General features: G+C 33.6%; 1 protein-coding gene across 1 annotated transcript in view; it reads right to left on the bottom strand.

Moving 5' to 3' along the window:
• The window catches only part of MGAT4C (MGAT4 family member C), a 291648-nt gene that overhangs the window by 105919 nt on the left and 164894 nt on the right, over positions 1-20835 (bottom strand). The window lies entirely within an intron of this gene.

Here is a 20835-nt window from a genome sequence, read left to right as displayed (position 1 = left end):
AGGAAGTCAAAAATACTTAAATGCTGACGTGAAGTTAATAAATCTTACATTACATGACAAAAAAGGAAATAAAATGAAGATACTTTCTTAGATACATGGCGCAAAGATAGCTTTAACAAAAGGAGTAAGAAAATACTCATGACAATTACAGTCCTCATTTCTGGAATTGCTCCTCGTTTCTGCAGCTGGTCACATGGTCATAGCTGGTATTGATGACTATTTTTTTCTACTCTCCATTCTGAATACCCTTTGCCTTCAGCAAGCACCTCAGCAGGTCATGGATTTTTTCTGGTGGAGTGACCCAAACCTTCACTTCTGAAAGGTCCAAGCCATTTGTAGTCCTACCTGGATTGGACTGTTGTAGTTTCCCATTGACCTTAATCACAGGGCATGGTAATAATACAAGATTCCCAAATGGATCTCCTGTATTCCATGCATACTCTTCCTTACCTCTGTTATGGGGTAGTAGACTGATTTCTTCTTATAAGTCCAGGTCAATCACCCCAGCCAACACTGTATCTCCCATCTTAGCCTGTTGACTTAAATGTAGAAGAAGTCCAAATTGTCCAGGTAGTAATCTTAACTTCCAGTTTAATGGAATCATTGTTGTGTCTTCTGGTGGCAGCATTCCTCCCTCTGGAACTAAGACCTCTAGGCCAGCAAAACATAAAGTTATGGGAATAGGAAGCAAAAATTTTGCTGGTGCATCATTGGGGGTGATGGTGAGTGGCACCACATACACTTCCAATCCTGGATTCCTGGGCCCATAAATCCTGGCTATGGGAGAAACAGTATTATATATTGGATGCTGATTCAGAGCATCAGCGCTCTAGAGAACTTTGCCTCAGCCCTGCTAAATATTGCCACCTAGTTGGCATTGTAATTGTGACTTCAAAAGGCCATTCCACCATTCTATCAATCAAGCTGCTTCAGGATGAAGGGGCACATGGTAAGACCAGTGAGTGAGCGCTTTGATCAGAGGCAATGCTGTTTGGAATACCATGATGGTGGATAAGGTATTCCGTGAGTCCACAGATGGTAGTCTTGGCAGAAGCATTGCATGCAGGATAGGCAAACCTATATCTGGAATAAGTGTTTATTCTAATGAGGACACACCACTTCCCTTTCCATGATGGAAGAGGTCCAATATAATTAACCTGCCACCAGGTGGTTGGCTTATCACTCCAAGGAATGATGCAATATTGAAGGCTCAGTGTTGGTCTCTGCTGCTGGCAAATTGGGCACTCAGTAGTGGATGTAGCCAGGTCAGCCTTGGTGAGTGGAAGTTCATGTTGCTGAGCCCATGCATAACCTCTGTCCCTGCCACCATGGCCACTTTGTTCATGGCCCATTGGGTGATGACGGTGTGGCTGGGGAAAGAGGCTGATTGGTGTTGAGAGAATAGGTCGTTCTATCTACCTGATTATTAAAATCCTCCTCTGCTGAGGTCACTCATTGGTGAGCACTCTCATGGGATACAAATATTTTCACATCTGACATGTATGTTCTTAGTGTATTACTTCTTTTATGTATACAAGCTATTTTGTAATACAAGCAAACACTTAAACTCATCGTATTAATATCTTAGTTGAATTCCTTTTTAAAATTAGACCTAGATGAGAACAGAGCTTAGAAGGAAGACCACATAAAGTAGAAAAGGCTTAGTAATAAAAATATGGCGTGGGATGAAAAGGCACTGATTATTTGAGGAAAAAAAATAATGTTGGTATAGTGGTCAGAGCAGGTGGAATGCCCTGGTTGAAAGGAGTAGCATTTGTATGTTGGGTATGTAGTCAAATCCCAGCATAGATGCAGTACTTAGTTAAATGGGTTTTTAATAAATCAGAATAGAGGGATTTACTCCATGGAATTAAAAAGCACAGAAAACAACCTTAGTATGTCCTAGAGTTTTAAAGGGCCCAGGAGACCTTTCTCCTTTTAATTCATTTAAGAGTTGTACCTGGATATAGCCAACCTCAAGGCAAAGTGAGGAAACCCTAGTGGACTTGCTGAAGGTTTAGGAAGCAGCCTCAAATTCTGGACTATGGGATCAAAAGAGCAAGGTCAAACTGTGAGTCCAGAATGGTACATTTGGAAGTCTCCTTAAAATATCTAAGGACACCCAATGGTCATCATTAAGTATCACTACATAGTATGGTCTTGTCTGATGAGAACATAAGGGTTGCAATGAGGGTGGATTCTATGTTCAGCAAGGAAAATAGGAATTTCCAAGGAAAATTACCCCAAAAACATTTCTACTTACTCAAAAACTCCATACTATAAATGATTTATGTATATAAGTTTAAACAATAATGTGTATGGGTAAATGAATTATTTGTATAAGTGTGTAAAAATAATATATATTATATATATAAATACAAACATATTTCTGAATCTTTAAACACTATAAATATTCAAACATTAAGAATAAAGTGAAACGGAGACTACTGAGAGCAAATTTACAGCTCTTAACTCATTATCATTCCAGGTCGTGCTCATTGAAAGAAATGATTAACTCATTTTGCTAGGCCTCTCTCTCTCTTTTTCTCTGTCACCTTCTTTCCATTTTTCTTTTTTTCTTTATACTTGATCCCCTACTCTACTCCTGCCTAGACAGATCTGAAGTTCTCCCTGCTGTGTTCTGTTACACTAGGGGGTCATAGCTAAGATTCCCTCACCAAGCATGACCCATAGTGCCAGTGCTATGCTTCCATGCCACCTGTTTATCTCATTTTCTGTTTTGTTTCTGCCTATTATTTTTCCTTCTCCCTTCCTCTGCATTTTGTCTCCTGTTGTATCTATTAATAAATATTCTGGCTTTAGCTACAGAGATTCCTTTGTCTTACCAAATAAAACATATTTCCTGTGTCTGGGCAAGCAGTTATATTCACTATTCTGGGTAACTTATTTGTGTTATTTTAACCCCTAGTAACTAACTCCAGCTTTTATCACACACTTTTAAAAAATGTTTTCTTTATATTTTTAGCTTTTCTATTCTATCTTGATTACTATAGAAAATAGGCAATACGTATTTTCACAGTGGAAATTATCAAATAGAGCATTTACAAAATACCTGAAAATATATGAAGTGCTACAATAGCAACAATAGAAATAACATAAAGTGTCCCCCCAACTGTTTGTGCTTCAATCTGGTTATAAAAACATGTCAGAGCACATGCACCTGCATACCAAAACATTGCAACCAGAGTTTAATGTCTAGTGCTGTAACAATGGCTGATGATTGGAGCTATGGATTCTACTCAAAATTAACAGGCATGAAAGAAAAGAAGGAAGGAGGGACTTATTAACTGAAGGGAGAATATATTCAAATCAATGTGTTATCCCATGAAGCTATCGTCCCAGTGTGAGCATAATCAAAAACACAATTATGGTTTTACATTATAAAATATTTTTGGGTAACAAAAGTAAACAATTTAATTTTTAGAATAGAAATTATGTGTTCAGCATGAAAATACACTTTCAAAAGAAATTATACATTTAATCAGTCTATAAATAATGCATATGTTTTCTAAGCATTCAACTTAAAGAAAAAAGGTAAAAAGAGAATGGCATTTAGTTGATGTGAATAGGTTACCATTTGTTTCTCTATGATCCAAGGGGAAATAACCAGAGGAAGTATGCGCTTGAACATAGTTTTAGCATTATGTGTCTGAGGAAACAAACATGGTTATTGTGGGTAAGAAAACAATAGTAGTGGAATATTTAAAAAAAAAAAAAAAAAAAAAACTTGAACAGTTCCTGAATAATGAATTTTGCTCCCAAGATGCATCCTGGCACACTATAGATGGTAAGGAACAATAATGAATTGACTTTTATTGTTATCGATTTGTTGCTATGGTGACTTTTTGGGACAACAGAAGTCAGCATAGTCAAAGTGATTCTAATTTGGGAGTCTGTGATCCAAACCAGAGACAAATGAACATTGTACAGAAATTAGGGACCTCATTTTAGTCTCCTATAGATGCTGTTTGTTATAGTATTACATTTGTTTTGATAGCTTTTGTTTGTTTGTTTTTTGTTTTGTTTTGTTCACAGAAATTTACAAATTCACCATTAATCCATTCTGGAATATTCAAGAGCTAGTGTTCATCTAGCACAACTGATAACACTAGGAAACAACGCCTAAAATAGCTTTTGGAATATAGAATGCAGAATATTTATTACAAGAATTGAATGAAGTCTGGAGGGTGACAACTTAGTGACAATTTGCCCTATTGCTATGCATGAAGCTTGTACATTGAAGCCTTGTTCAGTTGCTCAGCTACAGAAAGGACTGAAAAGAACGTACTGATATATAAAAGAAAAAAGAAAAAAAAAAGTTGCTCTAAACAAATAAAGCCAACTATCTGGAAATATCCCCCTGCTGTCCTAAGATATAACATTGCTGAATGTGATAGGCTGTGGTTCCTATCTCATGGGATGTGGTGCAAAGAGTAGACAACTGAAATGCTTGCTTAAAATCTTCATTTAAAAAAGTCCACATTATAAAGCCTCCATGTCACTAGAGAATGGAGACATTAAGTAGCTCATTATAGTTTGTGCAGCATACTGTCTAGGGACCCCTTGCCCAGTGGGAGCTCTTAGTAGCAGAATCCTTGGCAGACATTTCTCTGCAGGGAAAGTATTTCTGTTGGAAACATTGTGAATCATGCATAAACACTTTATAAGACCCCCCCTTCAGAAATGTCACAAAACGGACAACGGCACAGTATAAGCAAAAAAAAAAAACACTAGACTGAGAACTAGAAGACAGTATTTCTAAGTCTGGCAATGTCATTCATTAAACAATCTAGGTGACCTTAGGTGACCTTAGATTGGCCTCACTTTCCTCAGTTGCAAAGTGAAGGCTTTGGATTAAACCATCTCTAAGCTCTTTCATCTCAAAAATCTTAACGATTCTTTTCAGCATTGCTGTATGTCTTTCTTTCCCCAGAGAGTGTTTCCTTGGACTAATTGGAAATAAGGTAAAGGTTTATACTGAAAAAGGAATTGGTAGGTGACAATTCATTTGTATTACTATATTTCTTCAGAGACAATCTGGAGCATATCTTTTTTGTCAAATGTGAGATTTACTTAAAAGAGATTTAGTGCAATAGAGATCAACCACAATTTAGCCATCTTCAGGGAAAAGAGAAAACAAACACAGTTGTGAGTAGTCAATGGCATATTGTAAGTTGCAGCACAAAATGATCCAACAGAAAGTCTAATATAGGTATCAAACTATTACATATGATATGATATCAATTTACAACTTTTCTCTCCATAAAATACATTTCTATTGGGGTTTATTCATTATAAAAATTAGTGGTATGGGAAAAAATGGAAGGGTTTTTACAAATCCAAAGTTAATTTGGATTTTTCAACAGTAAAATAATTCTAACATGTTTTATTGATTTATACTTTCATTTTTTTTTTTTTTTGCTTTTTACTCTTTGTCAAGAAGAATACCTTTTATTTAAGTTATCAGTGCCAATGGAAAAAGACAAGAAAATTATTTTCAAAGAGTATATCATGTCTTCATGTATCTATAATCACATAAAACCTACAATTGTTTCTTTCAAAGACAACTCAGTCTCAATCTACTCACAAATGAACTCAAATTCTCCTTCCCAAACATCCTCCTCCTTATGTGTCATTACCTACCTGTCATCTAGTCAGAAGCTTCATTTCATCATAAACCTCTCATTTTGCTCCATTGCCATCTAAATAATTTGACAACCTAAGGTCAATTTTAACTCTTTTACAAATTTTTAAGATATCATCTCCTCTTCATTCATAGGCACATTGACTTACTCTAGACATTCATACTCTCTCATCTGAAATAATTAAGGCCTTTACCTAGCTGATGTCTCTGCCCCTGGACTCAACTTTCTCTCATTGATTCTCAATACTGCTACCAGATAGTTTCAAAATAAGAATGATCATGCCACTATTTGGCTTAAAAGTGTCTGATGGCTTACTATTTCCCTCAGGATAAGATTCAGTTTTATAGTACTGTCCGCAGGGTTCTTTATGATCAGAATATTGTCTGCCCCTCTTCACTGTCCTTTCCTCACTTCCGGTCATTTCCTCACAAATATCTGCACTCTAGTTAAAATAATTCAGAAATCCTCATCAGCTTGTGAGTACAAATAAAATCACAGAAACATGATTGAGGATGGGCTGTACTAGATAACAATAATCATTGATGGTTAGAACAGAATGGACTCATACACAGAGTGAATTATACCTGAGCTATATCATAAATCAACATATCCTGGCTTATCACCATAATGTTCCTTGCCAAGTCTTTCTGCTCAGCTACATAGCTGTCTCATTATCTGATTATTAGCTTTCATTCATCTTCAGAAGACTTATTTCTCTGGTAACTTATGAGCAATATGAATCTCTAGAATCTAAGGTTGGCAAGTTGCAAAAAGAGAAGGAATACTCAACACCTGTCCAGGATCTATGTCTTCCCAGAATAATTGAGAGAAGAGATGTTTACCATAGTTAGTAAAAATTCTCCTCATGTTGAACAGAGGTGTAGCTCTCCCATGGACCCCAAAAAAGAAGAATGTGAGAGAAAGCTCCCAAGCACATGGCTTAAGCATGGTAGTTTAGTACTGAGGTGATTTTTCATTCAACAACTATTTCTGAACATCAACTACTTGTAAAATTTTGTCCTAGGAACTGAGAATAGAAGAAATCCCTGCTCTCAAAAAACTAACATTTCATTTTTGGTGACTAACAGGATAAAAATAAAGCAATAACTATAATGTCAGGTAGTGGTGAGCATTACATGGAAAAATAATTTTGGGCAAGGGGTTAGAACCTGATACGGTAAAAAACAAGGCATTTATTTTGGGGGAGGTGGTTAGAAAATGAAGCGAGAAATTAATTTTCCTGCGGTATATGAAGTATTGTACCAGAGTATTAAAAGATACGTAATATTTTATTGGTAAATCTATCCTTTAAAAGGAATACATTTTAGGATGTCATCATTTTGATGTGAATCATGTAAATGTTTATAATATGCTGTGTATTATACATTTAGTGTCTCAAGAGATTCACTTAATTGCTTTTTTGACATGTATATTATGTGGTCTATTTGCAACTGTTTTTTAAAAAAAAGACATTAAAAGAATAGTTATGTAGAGAAACATTAGTGGATGTTAATTGTCTCCCCACCTATATTTATGGGTGTTAGCGCAACTGCTTTTCCAGTTGCAAAGCTGTATTATCAGAGTAAAAGTGTATTTGTATACTGTATGGGAACTAAAAATTAAGAATAAAACCATTTTCTTATTTTAAAAAAGCAAAAGAAAAAGAATTCTGAGCAAATGAAGTTTGAGCAGATGCCTGAATGAAGTAAGGAAGTCCTATGAGACTATTTGGGGTGGCTAGATTTTGCTTGGAATGAAAAGTAAGTATATGTTTCTGAAACAGAAATTATCTTTGAGTGTTTGAAAGGTGGTTGTAAGGCCAGTGTAATCTGAGTAGAATAGGTCACAGTAAGGAAAATAGTAAGAGAGGTAGTGAGGAACTACAAGATACTGGGTCTGATAGATGTTGGTTAAGATTTTGTGTTTTGTTCCAAGTTATAAGGATGTGTGTGTAATACTTTTTAATATCTGAAAAGCCATGCACTCTCACAATTTCTATTTCAAAATATCTATACATTCTCTCATTAGTTTATTTTTTATTTATTTTTAAATGTTTTCTGTTTTGTTCTTTCTTAAAAAGTTATGGATAGTTTCTTTTACTGTACAGAAGCTCTTCAGTTTAATTAGATCCCATTTGTCAATTTTGGCTTTTGTTGCAATTGCTTTTGGTGTTTTAGTCATGAAGTCTTTGCCTATGCCTATGTCCTGAATGATATTGCCTAGATTTTCTTCTAGGGTTTTTATGGTTTTAGGTCTTACATTTAAATCTTTAATCCACCTTATGTTAATTTTTGTATAAGGTGTAAGGAAGGAGTTCAATTTCAGTTTTCTGCATATGGCAAGCCAATTTTCCCAACACCGTTTATTAAATAGGGAATCCTTTCCCCATTGTTTGTTTTTGTCAGGTTTGTCAAAGATCAGATGATTGTAGATGTGTGGTGTTATTTCTGAGGCCTCTTTTCTGTTCCTATATATCTGTTTTGATACCAGTACCATGATATCATCAGAGTGAACAGGCAACCTACAGAATGGGAGAAAATTTTTTCAATCTATCCATTTCACAAAAGGGTAATATCCAGAATCTACAAGGAACTTAAACAAATTTTCAAGAAAAAAACAAAACAACAACAACAAAAACTCCATCAAAAAGTGAGCAAAGTATATGAACAGACACTTTTCAAAAGAAGACATTTATGCAGCCAACAAACATATGAGAAAAAGCTCATAATCACTAGTCATTAGAGAAATCCAAATCAAAACCACAATGAGATATCATCTCACGCCAGTTAGAATGGTGATCATTAAAAAGTCGGGGAACAACAGATGCTGGAGAGGACATGGAGAAATAGGAATGCTTTTACACTGTTGGTGGGAGCTTAAATTAGTTCAACCATTATGGAAGATGGTGTGGCAATTCCTCAAGGATATAGAACTAGGAATACCATTTGACCCAGCAATTCCATTACTGGGTATATACCCAAAATATTATAAATCATTCCACTATAAAGACACATGCACAAATATGTTTATTGCAGCACTATTCACAATAAAAAGACTTGGACCCAACCCAAATGCCCATCAATGTTAGACTGCATAAAGAAAATGTGGCACATATACACCATGGAATACTATGCAATCATAAAAAAGAATGAGTTCATGTCTTTTGCAAGGACGTGGATGAAGCTGGAAACCATCTCTCTCAGCAAACTAACACAAGAACAGAAAACCAAACACCGCATGTTCTCGGTCATTAATGGGAGTTGAACAATGAGAACATATGGGCACAGGGAGAGGAACATCACACACCAGGGCTTTTTGGGGGTGAGGAGCAAGGGAAGAAATAGCATTAGGAGAAATACCTAATATAGATGACAGGTTGAAGGGTGCAGCAAACCCCTGTGGCAGATGTATACCTACGTAACAAACCTGCACGTCTGCACATCTATCCCAGAATTTAAAGTATAATAATAAAAAAGTTATGGATATGTAACAGTTATACATATTTACAGGGTACATGTGAGATTTTGGTACAAGCAGTATATAATAATCCAATTAGTGTAACTGAAGTATCCATTTCCTCAAGCATTTATCATTTCTTTATGTTAGGAACATTCCAATTCCACTCTTTTAGTTTTGTGAAATATACGCTAAAATATTTTTAACTATAGTCACTTTAATGTGTTACTGTACACTAGATATTACGTCTATCTAGAAGTATTTTTGTATTCATTTGTCATACCCTCTTTATCCTCCTCTCCCATTATATTTCCAAGTTTCTGGTAACCATCACTCTACTCTCTACTTCCCTGAATTCAGTTTTTCTTTTAGCTCTCACATATGAGTGAGAACATGAGATACTTGTTTTCTTATGTCTGGTTTAATTCACTTTACATAAGGTCCTCCAGTTTCATGTATGTCATTGTTAATGACAGGACTTTATTCTTTCTTATGGATAAATAATATTTTATTGTGTATATATACCACATTTTCTTTATCCATTGAACCATTGATAGGCACTTAGGTTGATTCCATATCTTGACTATTGTGAATAGTGCTGCAGGAAACATGAGAGTGCAGATATCTGTTCCATATACTGATTTCCTTTCTATTGGATATATACCCAGCAATGGGATTCCTGGGTACTTCTATCTTCAGTGTTTTGAAGAACCTTAATACTGTTCTCCATAGTGGCTATAACTTCATTTTCCAGTTATTTTATATTTCTGTTAAAATTGTATCTTTTTGTATCTTTTAATTTTTTTTCTCATTTCAGTTATTTTGTTGCTTCTGTAAAATATTCTTTGATTTCTTTATCTTACGTTCAATACATTCTAATGCTTATACTATTTCTAGTATTTAATTAACTTATTTTACAATACCACCTTATAGTCTATAAGTAATGGCAAATTAGTCTCTTCTTGATTAGAATTTATCACTTATTTTGACCTGGCTCTCAGCTTGGACATTGTTGGTGTATAGAAATGCTTCTGATTTTTATACATTGATTTTGTATCCTGAAACTTTGCTGAAATTGTTTATCAGATCTAGGAGCTTTTACGCTGAGACTATGGGGAAACACAGTGGAGTTCACAGCAGGCACAAAAATAATAAAATACCTCGGAATACAGTTAAACAGGGAGGTGAAAGATCTCTACAATGAAAATTACAAAACACTACTCAAAGAAATTAGAGATTTCACAGACAAATGGGAAAACATTCCATGCTTGTGGACAGGAAGAATCAATAATACTGCTCAAAGCAATTTACAGATTTATTGCTATTCCTGTCAAACTAACAATGATACTCTTCACAAAAATAGAAAAAAAAACTATTTTAAAATTCATATGGAACCAAAAAAGAGCTTGAATAGCCAAGGCAACACTAAGCAAAAAGAACAAAGTTGGAGTCATCACATTACCCAACCTCAAAGTATATTATGAGTGTACAGTAATTAAAACATGGTACTGGCACAAAATCAGTCACATAGACCAACAGAACAGAACAGAACCAAGAAATAAGCCCGAATACCTACAAATATTTGTACTTCTATAAAGTCAACAAAAACAAGCAATGGGGAAAGGTGCTTCAATAAATCATGCTGGGATAACTGGCTAGCCATATGCAGAAGACTGAAACTAGACGCCTTCCTTATACCACATACAGAAGTCAACTCAAGATGAATTAAAGACTTAAATGTAAAACCTAAAACTATAAAAACTCTGGATGATAGCCTAGGAATTATCATTCTGGACACAGGCCCTGGCAGATATTTCATAACAAAAGATGTCAAAAGCAATTGCAACAAAAACAAAAATTGACAAGTGGGACCTAACTGAAGAGCTTCTTCTGCACAGCAAAAGAAACTATCAACAGAGTAACCAGACAACCTACAGAGTAGTGGAAAATATTATATTTGCAAACTATCTAGCAAAAGTCTAATATCCAGAATCTGTAAGGAACTTAAATGTACAAGCAGAAAACAAGAAACTCTATTAAAAAGTGGGCAAAGGACACAAACAGACACTTTTCAAGAGAAGACATATACACAGAGTCAACAAGCATATGGGAAAATGCTCAACATCCCTAATCATTAGAGAAATGAAAATCAAAACCACAATGGGATACCATCTCATATTAAAAGGGCCAACTATGTTAATAGGGCTACTATTAAAAGGGCCAACAATAACAGATGCTGGAGATGTTGCAGAGAAAAGGGAACACTTATACACTGCTGGTGGTAGTGTAAATGAGTTCAACCATTGTGGAAAGCAGTGTGGTGATTCATCAAGGACCCAAAAGTAGAATTTATTTTGCTGTCTTTTTCTTTTATGGCTTAAAATCTTCAACTTATAGTTTATATTATAGCAATTGTAAGCATCGTTGTCTTGTTCTTATTTTATTGAGGGGCATTTTAGATTTAAGCCATTGCATATGTTTCATATGGTTTGCTGATGGTTTCTAATGCATACTCTTCTTTATGTCAAATATTATAGTAAAAGAGATTAATACTAACATAGATGAATCACAGTTTAGGCATCTTCAGGTAAAAGACAAAGAAACCTCAGCAAAATTATAAATGGTATATTTTAAGTTCAATGAAAAGTTATCAAAGTCTAATATAAGTATAAAGCTATTAACATTATATGAAATACATGTAAGTGCTTCCTTTTCCTCTTTTGTTTATAACTTAAGTAATTGTTGAAGAATATTTTGAAAAGTGTTTCTATTTTATTGTGTTTTTATTAAAAGATGTATCCTCTACATGTTAATACAGTGAAAATGTATTAAAGTTTTATTTGTGTGCAATTATATATTCAGATTTTATATCTGCTCTTTAAACATAGTACAATAACATGTACATGCAGTTATAGATTGAGCTTGTTGAGTTTTTCTATAAAAATTGTTCATGTCTTTCTCTTCCTCTATCCCACTGGTTGAATTGTCAGTTATCAGGAAAACATCTTACAATTTTCTATTATGTTTATTGATTTAGCAATTTCTCTGTTTATTTCTAAAGTGCTTTTGTTTGTTTATGTCTTGTCCTGATGATCATCTTGATGGGTTGCCCTATTATTAAAATTATTCTTCTTTTTACCATTTAAGCTTTTGTCCTCAAATGACATTATATCAAATTGAAAATTAATAACCATATTTTTGTCTATCATTTATTTTCAAGTCACGTTTTGCTATTTTGCTTTAGGTGTGTTTCTCCTTGGCAGATTTTACAATTTGTATTTGTTTAGTCAAAACTGAATCTTTATCTTTGAATAGCATATTATTTACCCCCTCTTTTTCATGGGTGATGTAGTTGATTTCATTTCTTTGATAACAGGCATTTGTTCCCATATTTTAAAATGCACTATAAATATATTATTTATTTTTTCTTCTTTCCTGGAAAAATATTGGCTGATTGATTGGGTTTTCTAAAGTTCTATTTATCTCTACAAATATTGCTGCTCACAAACACAGTATTCTCTTCTATTTGGGATTAACCAAAATTTTGAATATACAATTATAATATAGAATTGTAAGTGTCATTGCCTTGTTCTTAATTTCATTCAGGGGCACTTTAGATTTTAGCCATTTCATAGAATGTTTGCTGATAGTTTCTAAGGAACTATCTGTTTATGTCAAATATTATGTTAAAAGACATTAGTACTAACATACATGATGGTACTAAACATATTTCTCATGCCATATTCATAGTTTATGCATATATTAATTTATAAACTTTATAAATTTATATTTCTCATAAACACTATTTCTTATACGCAGTGTATTCCACCTTGAGATATTTCATCTTATTTTATTTTCATTTGGGTGTGGTTGGTCTTCTAGTAATTATCAACCAGAGAACTCAGGAGTGACATACTTTCTGAATAATTTTACGTTATATTGTACCTACTTTTAGCCCTTAAATATGTATCATACATGGGCTGAGAGTAAATATTAATGTTACAGTACTTTTCTCTCATGTTTCTGTAAATATTCTTTACTTTTTTCTAGATTCTAACACTGCAGTTAGAATTCTAATACCAATCTATGTATTTTTTCCAGAGTGCCAGGCTTAGTTCAAGGCTAGCAATTCTTTTGTGATCATGTATACCTCTAAACAACGACAACTTACACTGTTTCTTAAAAACTCAGTCACAATGAGCTTGGACTTATTCTCCAGATTCATTAGTTAAATCACAGTTTAACTACTTTCTTTATACATTTTGTTTGTTTGTTTAGAAGGTAGAAGGATAAGGAATAAGGAGCACATGCTTGGGCTACCTTCCTAGATTCTTTCTAAAGTATATTTTTAAAAATCCTGACAGACAAAACCAATTGTTTAATTTATCATTTAAGAAGAATAATTTAGAGGGAAACAAAAGTCAATTTATTTACTTGTAATGATTTACATAAAAAATTAAACACGTAGTTTTATCTTCCCTTTTCCTGTAAAATGTCACATAATGGACCAAGTGAAATGAGAAAACAATAAAAGCGTTTAAAACTGAAAGGAAAGAATATGAAATACGTTGAACTACCCACACAAGAAATATTCTAATTCTTAGTGCTTCAGTAGAAATATTTTAAAATAAAAAAATGTTATCTTGGACATTTCTTTAAAAAACGGATTTATTAGGAAGGAAAGCATAAAAGCAGTATGCTTGAACAATAACTTCCTAAGATGTGAGTAAATGAGGCAGAAACACACAACCTCAATGTATAATTGTCAAAATTTCATAACATGAATATTGTGATGGGCTGTTAACCATTTCCCCCCCACTGGTCTCAGATATTAACATTACCATGAGAATACTTATGATATATTTTTTTGTTTGTGAAGCATGAATGCATTTTGATATCACTAGCCAAATACAAAAAAAAGCAGAGCATAAAGTGGCTAATCAGGCAGGAGGAATTTAAATACCAATGTCAGCATCTAGAGAATATTGGATTTTTGTTCTGAAATGGCTTAAAGTCTTAGGCAAATAATAAACAGCAAACTCAGAGAAATGCTGAGGGATTGAAAGTCATAGCTTTATAATACCTCTTTTATTTTATGCTATTCTATTGAAAAGTGACTTAAATATAGAATTGCAGAAGAAAATAAAATGACGTTCCTTGACACAAAGGTGTGTTTCTGTATATCTCTTAACTCGATGGAGAGCCCTTGAAGTATATCATAACATCTCTGTACTAACACAGAAGCTTCACATAACCTGCAAGTTCCTGCCTCTGGCATTCACCAGAGACACAAAGACATATGAGAGGAAAGCTAGCCTTCCCTTTATCTAATAACAGTTCCCTCGAGAGAATCCCAAAGGCACTAAGGCATGCTCTCTAGTATCACAGGAAGAACCAGAAATTGCTTTTCCTTTTCTTTTTTAACTCCATTCTCTGAAGCAAGAACTAAGTATAGTTTTTCTCTTGTCACCCTAAAGCAACCTTTGGCCCTTCAGTCTTCTCTGATATATGACAGGATAAAAATACCTACAAAAATGTCAAGTGACCTTTTTTTTTATTATTGCAGATCAGAATTCTCTCAAATAATCACACAACTACCTCATGCTCGAACAGAAATTAGTGATGGTTAGCTGCAAGCAAAAGTTTTTAAATTGCCAGCTGACATGCAGAAGCAATCATTGCACATAGCATACTTCACTTTCAACATGTTTGATTAAGTAATAATATCTATATATCTTGGAAGGAGCTGGAAGGTGGAGATAAATTACTATTATCCTATTGTTTTATTTATCCTATTTATTTATATAAATTACTATTATCCTATTGCTTTAAATTACTATTATCCTATTGTTATCCGAGGCCCAGAGGGTTTAAGTCATTTATTTCACAAGAACATAGTTATAATTAGTGATCCAAAACACTAAAAAAATGCTAAAATACTATTTTATTAACATTGGAAATATGAATATGCAAAATATGTGTGCCCCAGGGAAATTTAGTACTTAGATTTAGTGCTAAAATTTCAACTAAGTTCTCAATTAACTCTGTTTTTCATTTATTTTAGAGTTCCAAGAGGATGCTGCATCTTAACTTTAACCTTAACCATTATTCTCAAGCGTCTAGACCCATCTTCTTTTTATCATGATATTTAGTTTAACTGACTCTTAAGTGCCTGCAAGGCATAGGCATCTAAAGAGTTATTACAAGAGCACAGTATCTAGGAGTCATATGAGGTTCCTTTAACTCATCATTTAAAGCTATCCCTCCAATCACCCTCTTTTTTTTTTTTTTTAATTATACTTTAAGTTCTAAGGTACATGTGCAGAATTTGCAGGTTTGTTACACAGGTATACATGTGCCATGGTGGTTTGCTTCTCCCATCAACCCGTCATCTACATTAGGTATTTCTCCTAATGCTATCCTTCCCCTAGCACCCCACCCCTTGACAGACCCCTGTGTGTGATATTCTCCTCTCTGTTCATGTGCCAATCACCCTCTTAATCTCATTGAAACTTTGTCTCTATTCATGCTTTTATCTATCTACCGTATAATGTCAGAAAGAAATGAATATGTCCTTCTTTCAAAGCTGACCCTAAGCTTTCATCTGTTCCCCTTCAAAACATCACTTCCCTTATTATTAAATCTTCTTTTGAATTTTATCACTATGTTCCTTTCTACTGACTCTTTCCACTCTGACATCATATAGCTAAAGTTCTCATATTTTTTCAAATTATTTTACTTTATTGATTCTGCATAAGCAACTTTCTCTCTTAACTCAGGATTCTGTTTAATACTTTGACAGCATGCCTTCACTAAGCATTCCTAAATGCTTGTGTAAGTTATTCACGCCCTTAAAAGGTCCTTTTAAGGCCAGGTGTAGTGGCTCACTCCTGTAATCCCAAAACTTTGGGAGGCCGAGGCAGGTGGATCACCTGAGCTCAGGAGTGAGCGATCAGCTTGGCCAACATGGTGAAACCCTGTCTCTATTAAAAATACAAAATTAGCTGGGTGTGGTGGTACTCGACTGTAGTTCCAGCTACTTGGGAGGCTGAGACAGGAGAATTGCTTGAACCCGGTAGGCGGAGGCTGCAGTGAGCTGTGATCGCACCACTGCACTCTAGCCTGGGCAAGGCAGAGTGAGACTCTGTCTAAAAACAGCAACAACAAGGTCCTTTTAAATTGTTCTTATTTACCTGGGAAACGTTTCATGTTTTCTCATTCTACAAATAGGTTACCTCCTTAAACGTAGTCTTAAATTTCTTGGGCAAAGTTAGTTGCTACTATTTCTGTGCTTCTTCAATATGCTATATATTTGCTATATATTTTACATTTCTTGCATATTCTTGTAATTATTAGTTTACTTTATGTCTTACTCATAGACATTGAAGTTTCTTCACATGTATTCAACATATTTATTTCAAATTGCAAGGTGAATAGGATACTACCAGCTTTAGAGATTGTGTAAAATATGTTTAATGAGGGAAACGAAAAAGGGGAAAACAGGTAACGTGTTGATGCAAGTGAGAGTTCGATGAAATAATGTGTGAATCATGGAAGGACAGAAGAATTGAGCAATGTTATATGTACAAAACTAAAGGAGAGAGAAAAAAAGGTTGTTAAAATTACACTGAAAAAGAGGATCTTGAAGATATTGGCCAACAAAAGGAACTGTAATGTTGGCATGCCATGATTTTTGTTCCAAAAAATTGATAGAAAAGACCAGTAAATAAATGATTTTTTAATATTCTCAAACGGGTGGAAAGGAAGTTGTCATGCATAAGTTATCCCCAATTGAAAGTAAGCTTGATGAAAACTCTGTTGTATCTTTGTAAATGTCATGTATATCTTATAATAATATTGATAGATGTGAATATGTATACATAGGCCTTATACACTGCTAAACATTTTATATACTATTTTTAAAAGACAAAAGTATATCCCAGAATTAAGCTATTCACCTAATGCATTGGCAGATATTCTCATCTTTTTTTAATCTCTTTTATTAAAAAAATAGGATTACACAAAGCCTTCTGCTCAGATGAATTTTATGAAGATATCTTTTTATTAAAAGTATTTTTTAATAAGTATCTGTCTTTCTTTCATTTCTCCTGAGTATGAGGCCTGGAAATTTGTGGTTGCTGTTTTTTTTGCTTGGTATCATCTTATGCCCTTTGTCCCTGTGAGGAATGATGTGGATTTATTCTTCTTACAAAGACTCAATTAGCACACTGTCTAACTTTCCTTGAACATTTAGTTATAGATTAAAGGATTACAGAGCCAATTCTTCCTTTAGAAAGAGACAAGAGTAGAGGCCAAGATACCTGCTCACTGTCACAGAATTCACTCAGCAAAAGCTGTGGTGGCAGATAATGTGAGCTATGTTCCCAATATCCATTCTCTCCTTCTTCCTAAGTTTCAGAAATCCAAGTTGAGGAGGTAGTGGCATTGTACTCAGATTTAAGAACAATACATTTTCTAGATTTACATACTGATATAAATGACTAATGAGATATAAGTTGTTGGTTGCACTTTGGGGAAAAACTTTATAAAGAGACTTGATGACTAGTGCATGCTCTTCATAGGAACGATGCTTGGAGATCCAGCAGTTATCTTGAAAGAATGAGGAAAAATGCCCTCCTTTAAAGTATATATACTCCTAGGGATTAATACAGTCGAATTAAAATTTTTTAAATAAATTAAAATGTTTTTGTCTGGTATGGTTCTGAATGCATATTAAGTATATTTTGTTATCTTTTTTTTTATTTGAAAGGATGCTTTTTAATTGCTTTTAACAATTACGGACAATATTTACCTGGTTTTAGAATCTTAGCTGATATTCTTTGAACATATTTCCTTTTATTGGCAACCATTTTAAAATGTTTGAAATGAGTTTTTAATGCATTATTTAGGCATGATTGCATTTTATTCTAGGGGCTACCTATCTACTCATGCTTTACGCATGCGTTTAGCTTTCCTTTTCTTTTTGAGTAGCGAAGACTATTTTCTTTGTTCTTTTTTTCCTTCTTGTAAGGAATACAGGAATTCGTGGGTAACTTCTTTCTACTACTTCTCTCCCTCTCCATATCATCTAATTTGAAGTAATGTCCTACTCCTATTCAATTCCTCTAAGTCAAACGTTAAGCTTGTTCTACTTTTCTTATATTCATCTCCTGTGGTTTTTGTTATTTGTGTTCATTGTGTCAGAATATACAATCATTCCATTTTATGTTGACTATCACTTAGTCTTAAAATATAGGCAAATACATATTTAATTATTACCAACACTGCTTACATTGATATTTCTCTAATCATTTGGTTGCCTAAAGGGTAGAGCTCATTAGAACAATATTTCTGAAATTTTCGAAGTTTATAGCAGTTTGCCTGTCACCTCTATACGTAAAGCAACTTTGGCTAGTTATAAAATTCTTGGCTTATATTTTATATCCCTGGTTATCTAAAATATATTACTCCACTGTTCCTGGCAAAAAGAAAAGTTTACTCTCAAAGATTTAGTAGCAGTCTCTGTTTTCCTTATAAGTAGTCTCATCATTTTTGCCTTAATGCCTTTCTAAAAAATTTTCTTAAGTTCAGTAGTTTTACTAGAACTGATGTTATTTCTGCCCATTATAGGTCACATACATGGCATGACCTGTCAATATGTAGTTTCTTATTTCAGATTTTTAAACATTTTTTAAATTTTATATTTGTTTTCCTCCTTTACTTTAGTATTCTTCTATTACTTGCCTGTCTTCTATATTTTTTACTTCTTCTTGAATTAACTTCCACCCTCTCTTCCCTCCCACCCTCCCTCCCCTCTCCTCCCATTCCCTTCCTTCCTTTTTTTCTTTCTTTCATATTAAACAAATCCCTATTCCATCTTCTAATTTTAAGTCATTCTTGTGTTTCTTCAAGTTTTACCTTCACTTGTGAAATATTTTTCTAAAATAATTTTTTTGAATTACTTTTTTTCTTCAAATCTTTTTTATGATCAATTTATCATTGCGTTTTTCTAATTTGGATTTATGTTGTTCTTTTATATCCTCTATCTCTTTTTACGTTTAGTTACTTGAAAAGTAGAGTTTTTGTTTTGTTTTGTTTTGTTTTTTCCTGCTGTTGGGATGCCATTCTGTTCCTTATTCTCTTTTCTTTATAATAATGTCATAGAGAATATGACTAAGATCCTTGCAAAATTCTATTACCCTAGTTTATCTGTGGAGGGGATTCTTCCACCTAAATCCCATATAATATGTTTGTGGTTGTCTCAATCATCTGTTTGAAATGCTGATTTCCTTGTCTTCTTAGACTGTTTGTCTTTTTGTAATATCTCGGACTTAGTTCATTTATTTTGCTACTTTTCCAATTTATATAATATACGTATGCTGTAGATTCATATTTCTTCAGAACTGTATGTCCATGAAGCATACATTCATCTACCAGTCCTTATACAACCAAACTCTGAGCTTTCTTTCAAGTTCAAGTATATTATAATATATTATCTTCAGCTGGCATGTTTGCATACAATCTTGGTCTCAAAATTTCATCACTTGAAATTGTTTTGTCACCAAACAAGTCCTGATTCAACAGTCTATTGCTATAAAGAGTGTTGCAGCTTATTGTGGCTATTTAAGTGTTGTATTACAAAAGCCATTGATAAGAGGAAAGTTATAAGGAGAAAAATAACATATATTAACTTTTGTAGAAAATAATTTGGCTTGAATTGATCACTTGTTTGCCAGAAAGGCACCACACTGACTTTGGAATAACAAAAAAATTGGCATCCTTGCTATAATCCTGGATACTAAGATAACATGTTGATTAATTACTGGTATCAACATTTCTTCTAGACATTACTCTTTTCAATATGATATTTTTAGATTGCTTAATATAAATGGTTATGACATAAAAATACTCCATTTGCAAAGTTTTTGGAAGATTTCCATAGAAATATATACTGGAAATTACTATAAGACTAGAGAGTATATATCTTTGATAACTTGTCATGGATTTAGAAATTTCATTATATTTCAGCATTTGTAATTCATTTAAAATTAGCATATTATTTGCATTATTACAAGTAATTTTATGAGAAATTTTATTCAAACTAATTTCTACAACAATGGAAAGCCCCAGGTATCTATTAAGTAAGAAATATTCTCTACCTTGAAATGCTTGTGTTATATATTCTATTACTGCATCTTCCCTTGGAAAAACCTTTTAACTTTTCAATCAGCTAGTGTCTCATTTCCAAGATAATTCTAATGAGAATTTTAGTAAAATAGAGGGCAGCAACCTGTCATTTGACACTTACCCTGAAGGAAGGAACTCCTGTCTGAATTACATTTAGTATCAGTTAATAGACTCTTTCTCTACACTTTTCAAATGGCTCTGTGTTTAGAAAAACACTTCCTAAGAGAAGCATTTCCTGTACTCAAGTCATATTATATGTAATACATAAATTATAATTTACAGTGTTCACTAAAAGATGACAATATTCCTATGAAAAAGTTAGTCATTACAGTTTATTGTCCTTCTTCCTCCTGTTATGTGGCCCCTCATCAGTTTTTCCTTTTTTAACCTTTAATACTGGAATATGAGTTATGAATCTGTCTGAAATGATTTGGCAACATACTATGAAAAAAGTTTTGATGCAACTCCCTGTAAATTTACATTAAGTTGGAATCATTGAGGCATGTGTGGTTGAGTGCCAATGAGA

Source organism: Trachypithecus francoisi, unplaced genomic scaffold, assembly GCF_009764315.1.
Source record: "Trachypithecus francoisi isolate TF-2019V2 unplaced genomic scaffold, Tfra_2.0 Lachesis_group11, whole genome shotgun sequence".
NCBI classification, from domain to species: Eukaryota; Metazoa; Chordata; class Mammalia; order Primates; family Cercopithecidae; genus Trachypithecus; species Trachypithecus francoisi.
This window is presented reverse-complemented; position numbering and strand designations above follow the sequence as displayed.